The sequence below is a fragment of the Pelodiscus sinensis genome, chromosome 7 (genome assembly GCF_049634645.1).
Source record: "Pelodiscus sinensis isolate JC-2024 chromosome 7, ASM4963464v1, whole genome shotgun sequence".
NCBI classification, from domain to species: domain Eukaryota; kingdom Metazoa; phylum Chordata; order Testudines; family Trionychidae; genus Pelodiscus; species Pelodiscus sinensis.
This window is the reverse complement of record NC_134717.1, coordinates 47,471,244-47,487,095: the sequence shown is the minus strand read 5'-3', so window position 1 is coordinate 47,487,095 and position 15,852 is coordinate 47,471,244. Positions and strand designations below refer to the sequence as shown.

The 15,852-nt window shown below is 43.9% G+C and overlaps 1 protein-coding gene across 6 annotated transcripts in view; it reads left to right on the top strand.

Annotated features, from left to right (window-relative positions):
• The window catches only part of ZNF385B (zinc finger protein 385B), a 330,914-nt gene that overhangs the window by 68,231 nt on the left and 246,831 nt on the right, over positions 1–15,852 (top strand). The gene's annotated exons all lie outside the window — the stretch shown is intronic.

Here is a 15,852-nt window from a genome sequence, read left to right as displayed (position 1 = left end):
CTTTTATGAAGTATTTGAATTGCTATAAAATGCATGCTTGCCAAATTACAGGCAGGCTAGTTCTTTGTTCCACAACTTTTCATTGTGAGTAACCTGCTTTCAGCTTCAAAGACCTCACATCCTCCTCAAAATGTTCAGATCACTGTACAGCTCCCCTTCTGCCAATTCTCATAACCCATCAGTGTAAACATCACCTTCAACACAGGTCGTGTTGAGCTAGAAGCAGTTAGTTTCCTTGTTGGAAAGTTTACTGCATTCAGCCAGTACTAAAGGGTGTTATTTTTGAATGGGGGCTTGTGGGTCCTTTCTCTATGAAAATATTCATTTTTTTTAAATCCCTTTCAGGGAAAAATATTTATTGCTAAATAGATCTCTGAGGATTGAGAAAAATCTTTTGAATAAGTAGCACTCCATTCTGGATTTATAAGAATACCTGTGAAAGATAAGGGCATTGTTAGTGAAAATGGAGAAGTGATTTCAGGAAGGTGGCTAGGGGTTTAAGAAGAATTGCATCTGCACTCTTCCTGTAGGCTGGAGAAACACCTGGGTGGAGGTAGGCTGTTGGAAGTCTCTCCTGGAAGGTAAGACCAAGTCTTGGGCCAACCCCCTGAAAAATGTTTCTCTCTGTGCTCAAGAACTGTGGTTCTCAATTGCAGTTGAGATGCGGAACACGAAGCAGTCCAAGTATCTTAAGTCCAAGCTACTTAGCACCTTGAAAATAAGGAGTGAGACCTTAGATTTGACAGTGTATTCCTTGGGAGACAGCTCAGCGAGTGGAGTGTAAGGCTGATGTCCTCAGCAGTTAAACAGCAACCTGTTGCAGTTTTCTCAGGGCTGATGCTTCCGAGTCCAGTTAGATTGCATTGCTATAGTTAAAAACGTGCCTTTGTGACTTCTCTTATCAAAGTCAAGTTGTCATTAGCAAGGATGGCATTCAGTTTTCCAGACAGTCGGTGACATTGATGATGGAAGGAATGATTCTTGTGGATTTGGCAATGTGAGAACTTTGCACCAGGAGAGTCTGAAGAACTCCTATACTGAAGACTAGCTTGATCTTTTGAGGGACGCACCCCAGTCAACCAAGTGGTGGTTGTATGCTCTGGAAGGTGCCTCCCTCTGCCTGCAGATATCTGTCCTGCCAGGATTTATCTTAAACCTGCTCTTTCTTATCTCTGTGCTGATTTTAGCCAGGGATTTCAATGGCTGGATGACAAACAATACTGTTATCTTTTACATTTGCAAATCCAAGGTTGTCTGAGTGCTCGCTGCCATTCCATGCTAGGGGTGTCTGCGCCATATGCACAGTTGCTGGCAATTCTTCCCTCAGTAGTATTGATTGTGCTGGCTCTAATGCCCTCTGAAGTTATGCACAGCTAAGATGGTGTGAAAGGTGCTGCTGGTCCTGCACTTTCCCAACTCCTCCATATCACCTTTGATGGTTGCCAGAATGACCTTTCTTGCTGTGGCAAGGTTTCTTTCCCATAGGTTGGACTTACTCTGTTCATATTCTGTATAGTTCTCACAGTTGTACTTGTAGTCCTGGGATGGTATGTAATAGTGTCAATAGTTGCTCCAATGGTTTGGGACCTTTTTTGCCCTGGGAGCTGGGCATGCCATTGTCCTTGTGCTTCTTTAGGCAGTCTGATGCTAGGTAGTGACCTGCACACTAGCTGTTTGGAGGAGTCTTACATCAAAGAAAAGTGCCAAATCTGTTAGGACTTCATCCTTTTTGGTACCAGGTTTGGGAACATTCAGCTGAAAGCCAGTCTCAGGCTGGCAACCCTCACACCAATCTCGGAGCCAAGCCACTCTGAATCAGTGCTAGGTATTTCAGCACCTGTGTGGTGTGTCCTCCAGCCCCAGTGCTGAGGGAGAAACAGCAAACAGTGCGATGAAAGAGGGTGTTCTCTGGTCCCAAAGAGAGAGAAGTGGGCACAAGCCTCTTGCCCTCCCATGATGGTGCCATAGAAGCTGCCTAAAGTGCAGAGTCCAGTATCGGGCCTTCCACTGATTCCTGGGAGCAGCCATGGAGCCAGGTGTTTGCTGTCCTCCTTGATGCCAGAGGTTTTTCACACAGTGAAGGATCTGCTGTCTTTCCGATCCCACTGATCCCTCTAGGACCCGCACCAGCCAAAGTGACAACAGAGAGAAGGGAACAAGGTCTAGCAAGTTCCTTCCTGGTACAGACCACTGCAGTACTGTCCAGAGGCAAGCCCTCCATGCTACCAACAGGTGGACTGACAGACTTGCCAGGCCCCTGGACAAGTTGGGGAGGTGGGGGATCCGTGCTCCCAGAAGGGGCGGGGTTTTGAGTGGAACGGGGGGCAGGAAGAAGCCAGCCCTCAGTGTCATCTGGAGCATGACATACCCTCCCTCCCAGAGCATGCAGTGTGGTATTCCGGTGGCAGTTTTCAGGGCCCAAGACTCCTGCTGCCGCTGCAGTAGTAACATTCAGAAGACTTGCTCCCTTTTGAATTGCTGGGCCCAGGGACATCTGTCCTCTTTGCACCCCCTGTGTTGACAGGCTTGGCTGCTGATGCATTGGTGGCTATTGAGTCACCGGTATCCTGGCCCTGCCTGGTGGCAGAATTGGGTTCTGTACCGCCATGTTCTCCAAGGGAAGAATCCTCTTTTGAGTTTGAAGTGAAAACCTTAGCTCCATCCAGGACCTACTGGTACTTCATCCATATACCTCTGGACTCCAGTACTGGGGCTCCCGCCACATCCTAGTCACCAGACCACTGGTCGATGCAGTGGCAGTACTGGAATCCTTGGCGGTTCCTCCGGTACCAGAGCCCCCTTTCACTGCTTATACTCAGTTGTGTAAGAAAGGTGGACTACCACCTCTTCCAATCTGGCACTGGACTCCAACTCTGGCACCAAGCCTGATGTTGACATCCAGGAAGTGCTCACAATGGATGAGGTGGAAGCAGAGGAAGAGGGAACCATTCCGGAATAGGCCACCACCACCTCATCCCATAATGAGGCAGGATGAGGTTACAGGCCCTAGTAACCTGCTCCCTTAAGATGACTTCAGGGCCCACCAGGACCTCTTGAAAAGGGACAAAATTAATGTGGGCCTGGAGGTAAGAAGCTTAAAAAAACCGCTCACATTCTGACTGACGTCCTGGCTGCAGTAGCTCCCTGCAAAGTGGTCTTGCTCATAAACAAAGCAGCACTGAGCTCAGTTAAGAAACTGTGGTAGACCACTTCTTTTTTGCCCCCACCTCAAAGAGCATAGAGAAGAAATACTACATCTCAGCAAGCAGGATTAAATACCTTTACTGACAACCCTCTTGGCCCCTGGGATCCCTGGTATTACCAGAAGCAAATAACTGCCCCTGTCAGTCTTGCTCAAGAGTTCCCTTGCCCCAAAAATAAAGAAGCGGAGATTGGACATTTTTGAACACAAGAAACTAAACTAGCTGTGCGCAGAGCGCATAATTAGCAGAACAGCATTGGAATGTCTCCTGAGCAGCTGCACAAGCGCACAGCTTTCAGGGACCATCTGTCACCTTTCAGCCCATTGTGATCACGTATGACATTGAACTGTTGCACATGGAGTATACTAACGGACAGTCACTGCCTCCAGTTTTCATCCACTCTTCCTTACCACCCTCTTCAGGAACTCATTTCATGAGCAGCTTCTCATCTAGGAGAGGCCTCTTACATCCTGGGAACTTAGAGGAGGTTTCTTGAGAAGGAAGGAGTTTTACTCCTGATATTTTGTAATCATGAAGGCCAAGGAGGCTCTATGACCATCTTGGCCCTGCATCAAGAAACTGAGGTTCTGCACGAACATTCTGCAGGAATGTAAAATCCCATTTAATTGGCTCCAGCCTGGCCCTGTCCACGGCGGGCACGGGCATGTTGCAGACGGGCAGCTGGGCTCACTGTGGACAGAGGCTGCTTTGGATGACCAGAGCCGGACTTTTGTGTGGGGGGCCCCCATGGGGCTGGTGCAGTCCCCTGCCCATGCCAGGCCTGGAGCTGCTCAGACCCCCACCAGTTAATGGTTAACTGGAACCGGTATGCATCACCCATTAATAGTGATGCTCAGAAGTTAATTTTTCACATCCCTACTCTATTCCCTCCAGCATTCTCTCCCTGGATGCCATGTTCAACTTAATAGAAATTTATTTCCCCATCTCTGTCTTTCACAGTTACAGAAGATTTCTCTAGTTGCTAAGTTGCTTTTGAGCCACGAAGGCCCTTTTAAAAATGTTACCTTGGAGCACAGTTAGCTGAAGGCACCGTTATAACAGAAGCATTCTTAAGTTGCTCTTACAGAGACAGCTAACCAAAAACTGCCCTTTTCTAAGTGACCACCTATCATAAACAGAAAAAGTATCCCAAAAATGTTACATTAATCACCTTAGAGCAGAGTAAGACAAGATTGTAAAGCAGGGTAAGACAAGATCGTTCAATGTTAGGCCAGTGGCGACAGATTTCCCTAAAACACTCAGTGTTATTATGGTCAAGTCAACCAGTGACTTTACAGAACTAGCCTGATAAAACACACCCTTTTCTGGGAAAATTATTGAATGACTTTGGATTTCAATGCTCATGCACTAAAGATAAGCCCATGTGCAGGATTTTGTGCAAAAGAGACTCTAAACTTTGCATAGTACTATAGGTGCTGGAACTAGAGGTGCTGCATCCCCTGGTTTGAAGTGGCTTCCATTTTACACAAGGCTCATGGTTTGGTTCAGTGGCTCTCAGGACCCCCATTATAAAATTGTTCCAGCACCTCTGCCTTAGTAGTGTTGCTTTGTTTTTATAATGAAATACTAGATGGTGACTCTATTACAAACCTCAGATTTTTATTTCTCATAAGTCTGAGAATCTGGCACACTGATCTGTATGTGACCTTTTATACTTTAAATGTTTGTTTTATACCGAGCATTTGTATTTTATAAATATTTTATTATTTTAATTCAAAATCTTAAGTAGTTCAAGCAGTGCAATTCTTGATATCAAATATGATTTAGCTTTTTTGTGATTCTGGACTCTTTCAAGAAAAACTTTCAGCCACCTTTATTGAAAGGCTGTGTTCTTGAAAAGAGAAGCTTCTGTCAGTCCCTTGAATTGCTTAATTCAAGTTTCTCTGTCTAGTGATCTTGTATATGCAAGAAATAAATTTGAGAGACTGTAAATTGATTGAAGTCCAGCTTTGCCATAAAAGTCATGGACTTACTTGAAGTTAAGTTTATAGATTTCCACCGCACTTAATATGTCCAACATTATAATGGCAACTGCTCTATCTTTCTGCCCTCACACTGCTTTATTGGATAATGATTCAGTCTGTTGCACTTTATTCCCATGAGTGTCTTCTCCAGCAAAAAAGTCATGTTTATAGCAAAATGCTCTTGTTTGTTGTTAAAACCTGAGCATGTGCTGGAATGACACATTTTCTGCTTTAGACAGAACACACTTTATTTTCCATCTTTTGGGGCCCATTTCTGCTGCCTGTATTCGGAAATGCTCCCATTAAAGTTAGCCAGACTTAACATCCCTGCACAATTTGAGGAAATCAGAGTATATTTTCAGTTGCCTTACACTTTGTTGCCACTGTCATGTCATATCATATAAGAGCCTGGGGAGATAGTGACTTTCAGGTGGAAAATTAAGATGACAGTGAAAGTACGATCTCAAAATTACTTGAAGGCTTGACTTAAATCAATACAGGCAGTCCCTGGGTTACATGGATCCGACTTACATCGGATCCCTACTTAGCGCGGGGTTGCCTTACCCCGTTTGTATCTGCTTCTCCCCAGCAGACCGGGGAGACGCGAAGCTAGCGCTGCCCTCCCCCCCCCCCCAGCAGACCAGGGAGACGCGGAGCGGCTTTTCTCAGCAGACACCTCAGCTTGAGAATAAAGGACTGAGGGAAGTGAGGTGTGGGAGAATAAAACTGAGCTCTGGAGAAATGTTTGGCTAGAGTTTCCCCTACAATATGTACCAGTTCCGACTTACATACAAATTCAACTTAAGAACAAACCTACAGTCCCTATCTTGTACGTAACCCGGGGACTGCCTGTATAAGCAAAAAAATTTAGAATTAGGCCAATTTAAACACCAAAGTTAGGAATAACAGTAGGTTGGTTTTTAAAAAATTCCATGTAAAATTTGTTACTCACTATTAAATTTTACAGGAATTTTTTTCATACGAATGAGGGAAATGAACATGGGGGTAATGCTGCCACCTTTTGTGTGGCTGGTATAGAGCAGCAATTACAATTTAATCTGAAGTTGTTTGTGCTCAATGGCCACATTAGGAATAACAGAATTTATTGCAGTAATGTTTCTTTCGTATTTATAAATTGGGTGACAAGTAAGGATATGTTTGGTTTGTTGTAGGGAACCATACTCACATATAGGGTAGTCCTTGATTTTTCATTTGTACATTAGCTATGTGCATCTACCATGGTTGGTTTGAATTGGGTTCAGAGTTGACCAAGATGCCCATGGAAGGTCAACCCCAGTAACCTTCTGTAGCATGCAGCAGAACTGGCACAATGTGCTTCTCCTCTCCCTCCCCCCCCAAAGTCTTAAGCCCAATCTGTTTTCCAAGTCTCTTTCTGATCATAGACTGTTTGCATGAGGCTAAATGACTGTTTCCAGAAAGGCTTTCAGGAAAGATATTGGGAAGAGGGAGACATTTAAGGTTGCCAGATAGTTTCAGCAAACATGGTGTGTGTGGGGGGTGATGTGTAAAAGGGAAGTCAAATCCCCCGGAGCCATTGATTCCCCTATGAGGGGCACGTACAATATACATACATTGCTAATGCTTAGATATATTTGCTATTTGTATAGGAGTAAGACATGACAAAGGTCAAGGCCTGTCACAGGTAATAACTTATAATAAGGAGACGAGGGGAAGTGAAACCAGTCTTCTGTTAAGTAGAGATATGGATAGATTCCACATCCTTGAAACTTGTGACCGGCTCAAGCAGGAAAGGAAAAAGGGAAGTATGGCTTGCCCATTGTTCAGCAAGTAGGCACTGTATTTAACCTCATTTGGAAAATTAACCTGACCTATAGGAATGCTAAATGTCAAAGATGAAGTAACCTATCATGTTAAGGCACCTAAACCAGGAAAGATGTGAACCCTATAAAAACCCCTGCCTATGAGATGTTGGGGGTCGGCTCTGATCTGAACATTGAGTTCCTTAGCCGTACCTTGGTTGCAACCAATAAACTTGAGTTGGACCCAGCCTGAAAGTGTGACTCTCTTCTTGGGGTAAATCAGACTAGCCTCCAAGGGGACGAAACCTTGCAATTTATGCAAGAGGGGGGGGGGGAGAAATGGGTTGAGCGCCAAAAAAAAGGCACAGGGAAGGGAGTACCAAAGTTGTTGTTTTTTTTACCAGACAGAAGCTGCAAATACCAGACTGTCCAGTCCAGTACTGGACACCTGGAAACCCTAGCATTGTCAAGGTTATGGGGAATAGGAAGACATCCATTTTCCTGGATTTGCTGAGATGTGTAGAATGTTGTAGCAGTTCAATAACAGAGAGGTAGACGTGTTAGTCTGATCTTGGTAAAGGAAAAAAAAATGTAGCACTTTAAAGACTAACAAGATAGTTTATTAGGTGATGAGCTTTCATGGGGCAGACCCACTTCAGATCATATTCTGAAAGTGAATTGGCATGACCATATATAACACATGAATACAATGAAAAAAGTAAACAGATTATAAACTAACAAATCAGCTACTAGAACAGAAGGTGGGGGCGAGGGGCAAGGAAGAGACAAGGAAGGAGGAAATAGCTTATTGTAAGTCAATAAGTGGCTAATCTGGAGTTACTATGTATATTAAAAAGTGGTGAGGCTGTCTTTGTAAGGCAATTAGCATCTTTATTCAGGTCCATTCGCAACTTGGTGAATTTAAGCATAAATACAAGTTCTGAAGTCTCCCTCTGTAATTTGGTGTTAAAGTCTCTTTGAAGTAAGACACATGTTTTCGGGTCTTTAAGGGAGTGGCCAGTTAGATTAAAATGTTATCTAACAGGTTTTTCTGTGTGGAGATGTCTGATTTGTGGGCATTAATTCTTTGGCGAAGTGACTGAGCAGTTTTTCCAATATACATTGCAGAGGGACACTGCTGGCACATGATGGCACATATCACATTGCTGGATGTACAGGAATATGAGTCCTTGATCCAGTGATGGTGTCTGCAGAGTAAATATGTAGACAAAGTTGGCAACGGGGTTTGTTGCAAGGGAAAGTTCCAGGGTTAGTTTTAACGTGGTATGCCCTCTGGTTGTTAGTTAAGAATCTTTCTGAGGTTAGGTGGCTGTCTGTAGGAGAGTATAGGTCTGTCTCCCAGAGCCTCTCAGAGTGCAGTATCCTGTTCCAGTATAGGTTGTAGGTTACTGATAATGTGTTGGAGGGGTTTAAGTTGGGGGCTATGGTGGATGACAAGTGGTGTTCCATTGTTGGTTTTCTAGGGCCTATCTAGAAGTAGTTGGGTTCTGGGTATTAATCTGGCCTTTTCAATTTGTTTTTTTTATTCCCCCCGGTGGGTAATTGAGTTTTACGAATGCTTCATAGAGATCTTGAAGTTTTTGGTCTCTGTCAGTGGGATTTGGAGCAGATGCGGCTGTATCTAAGGGCTTGAATATAGATGATGGATTGTATGATGTGTCCTGTATGGAAGTTGGAGGCATGTAGGTAAGTATAGCAGTCAGTGGGCTTCCTGTAGAGAGTGGTATTGATTTTACCATTAGTGATTTGTACAGTGGTATCCAGGAAATGGAGCTCTCGTGTTGAATGGTCCAGGCTGAGATAGATGGTGGGGAGTAGGTTGTTAAAATCTCTGTGGAATGCATCCAGGGTTTCTTGACCATGAGTCTAAATAATAAAGATGTCATTGATGTAGCATAAGTAAAGGAGGGATAATAGGGGATGGGATTTGAGGAACCGTTGTTCTAAGTCAGCCATAAAGATATTAGCCTACTGTGGGGCCATGAGGCATAAGTAGTTCCCAAATTGGAAATAATTGTGGCTGAGAACAAAGTTATATAGATCTGCTACCAGATTAGCGGTGGTAACCTCTGGGATATTGTTTCTAATCACTTGTAGTCCATCTTAATGTGGAATATTGGTGTAGAGAGCTTCTACATCCATGGTGGCAAGGATGGTGTTATCAGGGAGGTTATAGATGTTTTGTAATTTCCTCAGGAAGTCTGTGGTATCTCGGAGATAGCTAGGAGTGTTTGAGGCGGGAGTCTACATAGGGTTTGAGGCGGGAGTCTGCATAGCTGGATAATCCGGTAGGGAGTGTGCCAATACCTGAAATGATGGGACGTCTTGGGTGTCCAGGTTTATGGATTTTGGGAAGCAAATACAATAATCCTGGTCCAGGCTTCAGAAGGTATATCTGTGTGAATTTGGTTCTGAGTAGAGGCTGGGAGTTACTTAAGAAGAAGGTGTAGTTTCTTTTGGTATTCTAAAGTGGGATCAGAGGACAGAGGTCTGTAAAATGTGGTGTTGGAGAGTTGTCTAGCTGTCTCCTGTTCATAGTCCGACTTATAGCACCCCCTCTGTCAGCCGGCTTGATTATAATGTCAGAGTTGTTTTTGATAGTATAGCATTCAGCGCGGTTGAGATTATATATCGCTTGTTATTTGTGCATAATGTCAGTCTGTGCACGGTTGCAGAAGCACTGAATATCACTGGGGAGCGATGTTAGATGGGACAGACAGACAAATACAAATGGATGAACTTACATTTGGGTCTGCAATTCCAAACCATAGTGAGGTGAGAACGAAACTGCAACTTTAACTATGCCTTGGTTCTTTAGAATTAGTGCAGAGCCTGAATGTTAATTTAACATATTTTTACTTAAGATCAAAACCTCATTTCACGTTGTATTCCAACATACAGCTTGAGTAAGGGTTACTGGAATTCATTATGGCTTGCAAGTTGCAAATTAACTGTGAATTTGTTCAAGAGTTTAATCTAATCCATCTCTGTATGGGTTGGCCTGGTGTGGTAGTGCTCTTCATTCCGAGACCCAGCAGGGACTGAGTGCAGTGAAGGCAACAAATTCAGCCCCTGTGGGGAAGTGCATGCCTCATTTACTCAACAGCCACCCCTCCAGCTGTTAAGGAACAGCACTGAACAGTTTCCAAAATATTTCATAAGAATGAACGTTTGAAGAACACAGTGCCCAAAAACACACATGAAGGCGAATATACCTTAAACGTAGGTGAAAAAACAGTAGATTTTGGGAATGCTGAAAGTGCAAAAAGCTGTTGTCCTAAATCCATGTACATGACCTTACCAAAGGGTATTACTATTAGAAACCAACTGATGCTTCAATTAGTAATTGAACAGCAATAAATAGTGATGGTCCACAAGGAAGCGTTTCTTTACTGTACATTGCAAGTACCCTGGAATTCCTTTGCTCATAAGGATGGTCTCTCACTATTTTGTTTCCTAGAATGCTCACAATTTTACTATTGGAGCTATGTAGAACACGAAAATTCTGTTTTCGAAAGATTTTGAAACTGCAAAATTTCTGTTCATTCCAATTAGGGGTAATATTTGGAAAACTTCTAAAGTCTCCACAAAAGAAACATCTGACACCTGGGGTGGGGGTGAAGGAAAGAGAGTTTGTTGTTTCATTTACATTTTTTTATTTCAACAAACTCAAAATGTTCATTTTCAATTTATATTTTGTTAAAATACATAAGATAGTACAAATTTTTATAAAATTAAGCCAATTTTGCATGAAAAAATTAAAACATTTCTGAAATATTTGAAACAAAAATTCTCTTTCAGTTTTGACAGAACAGTATGTTCTGATATAATATGGTTCCATCAGTTTTTTTGACCAGTGTTCTTATGTCTAATACCCACTTTTTTAACTTGTTTTTCCTTAGTAGAACATCTTTTACATTTGATTAGTTAGTATTCTTTTATCTTTTTATTGGTAGGTAACATAAGTGTATATTCTGTGGAGTTAAAATGGGCAAACTTGTTTACAGATAGAGATCATTTTTATCATCAGTACTCAGTTTGTAGTGGTTATGCAATTTGTGGTGTGCATTTTATTTTGTGTGTGTGTGTGTGTGTGCGTGCAAGTGTGCTTTTTAGGAAAATCAATCTCGCATTTTAGATGTAAAACTAGTTTTTATCATTTTTAAAATTATTATTAAAATTGTGTGTGTATAAAAATGACTCTCTCTGTAACTATAGTACCCTCTTAGCCAAGGTGGAGTCTGCTCTGAGGAGTAGCTCTGGCTAAAAAAGACATACGCAGGTAAATGTCAGGGGTATGTCTACACTACAGAGTTTTCTTTGGAAAAAATGGCTGTTTTTCCGAAAAAACTTGCTACGTCCACACTGCATTCGCGTTCTTTTGAAAGAAAATCGAAAGAACAGAGGGGTTTTTCTGACATTGGTAAACCACTTCGTATGAGGAAGATGACTTTTTCGAAAAGAACATGTGTGGACGGGGAAGAAGGTATTCTTTTGAAAGAAGAGGAAAGAGCACAGGTGCTCTGATGGCCACTCTGTCAATAGTAATCACAGCTTAAATGCGAGATAGCATCCATTCAGTGTGGACGCTATCTTTCAAAAAAGCAGATCGCTTTTTCAGTGCGCTTTTGTTGTGTAGATGCTCTCTTTCGGAAGATATTTTTTGGAAGATCTTTTCCAAAAAGCTTCTTCTGAAAGAAGCCTGCAGTCTAGACGTAGCCTCAGAGAAACTCCATTTCACCAGAGAGACTTCAACCCTTCACCCCAACTAAAAACACACGCACTGAGGCTATATCTATACTGGGAAGGTTTGGCGACCACACGCTGTCAACATGCAAAATTCACCAAAAGTGAAAACTGGTCAAACTGTTTTTTCTGCTTCCCCATTGTTGACTTTTCATGGCCACATTGCCAGCTTCCCTCTTGACAGATAGAGCAAAGCAATGTGGGTAAGCATTCCACACTGCAATGTTGTGATAAGGCAGAGCTGATCCTGTGCTTCTTGGGATTCCCTCTTAGCTCTATGAGCTCTCTTGCTGAGATGTCAAAGCAGCACAGCAGTTTCTCCAGCCCCCCCCAATGATTTTCTGTTTGTTCCCCAAATGGAGCAGCTCACTCAGCTGTCAGATACTTTCCAGAGCTTTGAAAGAAAGGTGTACATGCCTTCAGGGCAGCAGAGATCACAAAACATTGAGTATAGCCATCAGGGCAGGCATTGTGGGATACTAGCAGTTTTTTCAACAAAACGAACACCAGAGTCCACACTGGCTCTTTGTTGACAGGAAAGGGAGGGAGGAAGACAAAAGTCTGTCATGAGGGTGGAAGACTTTTGTTGGCAAAACATGTTTTTCCCCAAGAAAGTTGCATTGCATTGTAAATGCTTTCACTGTTGTTACCAAAAGGCAGAGTTGAGTGACAAAATGTGCTAGTGTACCCAAGCCGTGCAGTGAATATGGGAGGGGAAAATGTTTACTTATGGAGAAGGATCAATGGATGAGTGGAAAAATAGGGTTACATCTATACTACTTTGGGAGATCGATCTAATTTACTCCACTTCAGCTATATGCGGAAGTTGATATATGTAGATCTATTTTCCGCAGTGTCTCCACTGCAGTGTGTCAATGGGAGACCCTTTACCATGGACTCCCCATGTGTGTCTCAGTAAGGTGAAGGACAGGAGTTGATTGGAGAAAGGGAGTGACAGTTGGTGTCAGCCGACGGTCAGGGTAGTGAGTCCCTTATGACCGGCTGAAGGTCTTTAAATTGTGCTTGGTTCTGTTACAGCAGCTGAAGGGGTCAGGTTAAAGCTTAAACAGTTACTATTTTATTGTTACAGGGTAAACTTAGTTGTTAAATGCTACTGCTGTGATACAGATAACACAGCCACTACAAAGGACAGGACAGAAATTACACTAATAAGTCACTTACAGGTACCATGAAACCCTTTTGGCTCTCTGAGCTCTTATTAAATGCATGCAAAATAGACACATAGCAGGTATATATTCTCACCCCTGCGTTCCAGACTTGGCGTGGCCAGCGTCTTTCTCTCAATCCCTCAGGAAGAAGTAGGGCGAGGTTGGGCGTCCCACAGACCTCGGGAGACAATCAATACTGACCAGCAGGTATAGATGATTGGAGCTCAAATGGGATGGGCTACTATACCCATCTTTATACCCCTTGGGTCATGTAGGCTTCTTCCTGGTCTCAAGTGGCCAATTAGGAAAAATGGCTTTGAATGCCAAGTTTCCCATGAAGGGTGCAAAGCATAATTCACACCTGGGAAAATGCAGACAATGGGCACCTCTGGTATGTGATGGGTGAAGAGTCCTCTCCTGGGACAGTGCAGGTGTGTCAATTACTGGTACTAGCCATCAGGACGGCGGGAGGCCCCGGGTCGTCAGCTAGCCCATTTACTGTCTGGTTTCTGTTTATGGTAGAGTCAGGGACAGGCAGCACACCTGTGTTCCCAGGGCATCAAAGGCTGACTGCCTTTCTCTTGCTCTTTGGGGGAGGCGGAAACCAAGATGGGGTTCATGTCTGGCTACAGTCAGTGTATCATGTCTGATCTAAATATGATGAATCAACCCCCTCTGAATCGACTGCTGCCCTGTCAGTCTGTCGCATAGTGAAGACATGCCCTAACATAACGCATGGGAAAAATGAAACCACAATGTAAAAGGATAGATACCAACCAAGCCATTCATCTAGACTCAGAGTTCAGGAATCGAGAGCAAAATTCCAATCCAACAGTGAGTCTCCCGTGCTCCTGGTCATCTTTGGTACCAATAAACTTCCTCAACCAACTCTGTGGTGCCTTCTGTGTTATCTGATTAAAATCCTGGCCATATAGGTAATTGTTGCAACAGCTGTTATAGAGCTGCAACGAAACTTGTGCCAAGTAGGACATGTGGCCAGAAAGGATTGTACAATCCTAGACCAAATGACCCAGAGTCAATTTGTAGCGGCATATGAGAGAAGAAGATAAATGGTTATTTAAAGCAATTCAGTGCTAGTTAGCCTAGACCAGGGTTTGACAATCTTTCAAAAGTGGTGCCAAGATTTAACTTCTTCATTTTTATTTATGGATCTGTGTGCTAGGCGATGGAGGGGGCAGGGGCAGGCTGGGTATGGTGACCATATTTTCTGAACCAGCTGCAGCTAGGGAGAATGGTTTAATTTAAATAAACAGATTAAGTGTTTTAACTTTCTCGTGTTTATCAACACAAAAGGTTTCAATGTTTTCTTGAATTGTGGCAGGGGTGGGGAGCCTTTTTTGCATTGATGGCCTCCGACTCACAGAAAAATCATTTCGGGACCACACAAGTGAGAAGCAAACTTAAAAAAAAAATAACCCTCACTGATGTGGCCCCCAACTGAGACACCTCACTTTTCTGGCGCTCCAGTCCCACGAGGTGAGGAGACGGGATAGGGAGGACTGAGGTTCAGAGCTTGCCATAGGCCATATTTACTTTTCTGGGGTTCTGGAATTAGTGGATTTTGTGGACTCCCTTAGGTTCTGGGGTGCAGACAAAATTGATTCAATGTGTGGGACAGGGCTGCCAGCAAGTGGGATAGGGACACAGGATCTGGGAGAAAGGTGGGGAGGATGGGGTAAGGACTGCAGGGTCTGGAATGGAGTTTGGCAGCAGGAGAGGGTGTGCGATGAGTATACCAGAGGGAGTTTGGGGATAAGAGTATCGCAGAAAAGGTGAGAGGGTGAAAATGCAGCCAAAAAGCAAAGAAGCAGGGAGTAAAGGAAAGTACACCTTCTGCAAAATAAAATTGTATCCCCTTCACATCTTCCCTCTGCTCCAGCCTCACTCCCCTCAGCCCCATGATTCTTCCCCCCTGCAGCCTGATTCCCTGCATTGCCCCATACTCCTTCTGTGCAACCTCTGCCCCCTCCCATCCTGCCCTCTTGCATCCTCCTTCACTCTACCTCCTACCATGACATCCCTGTTCCCCCAGTGTGCACACACTGGCAGGGCAGCACTGCTGGGACTCAAAGCCCTCCAGGAGTAGTGCTGGAGTTAAGAGGGGTCAGGGGAGGGGGCAGAGTCACTTTGCTGCCTGGCCCAGCCCTTTGCCAGGGCTTGCCCCTCAACTACAAACTACAATTCTGGGGCTGGAGTAGGAAGAGCCTGGGGCTGCTTATGGCTGGTTTCAGTCTTGCTGGGCGCAGTGGGGTGCTGGGGAAGGGGCTCCCTGTCCCCACACACATCCCACGGGGAGCAGCACAGCATAGCCCAGGCCCCGGTAGCTTGTGACAGGCCATCTAGCCCTGTATCTGCAGAGCAGCTCCAGCCCTGCCCCCTCCCAGAGCAGGGAGCAGAGCCTGTAGCAAGGGGTTTGTGTTGGGGAGGGGCAGGTGGTGCAGGGTCATGCTGCTGGGCTCCTCCGCCCCCAGTGACTCTGGAAGAGCACTAGACTTTCCTTCAGCTCAAAAACAAAGAATGCTTAAAAACTTAAGTTTGGTGTATTCAGTATATCATATGAAAAATATATTCTCATTTTTTGCTTTGGTAGGGGTTTACTGGAAACTAGCATGCTTAAATCCATAATCTTTCTTGGACAAAGCTAACACAGGCTTAATTCAAAATTTAATGGATGACTTTATGACTTAACCTCAACTGCGTATAAAGATCGGCTGTTAAGAGGCATCTTAAATAAAGGGCTATAAATGATACATCAGCTTTGCACAACGTGGAGAATTTGGGAGATCACAACATCTGTAATGCCCTTTGGCAGCCCAGACATTTTATTGTAGTATTTCTGCACTTTCACATCAAATCACCTTGGAATTTAGGTAGCGTATTCTGGTTTCTTACACTGACACACATGGAATAGCAAACAATGACTGGA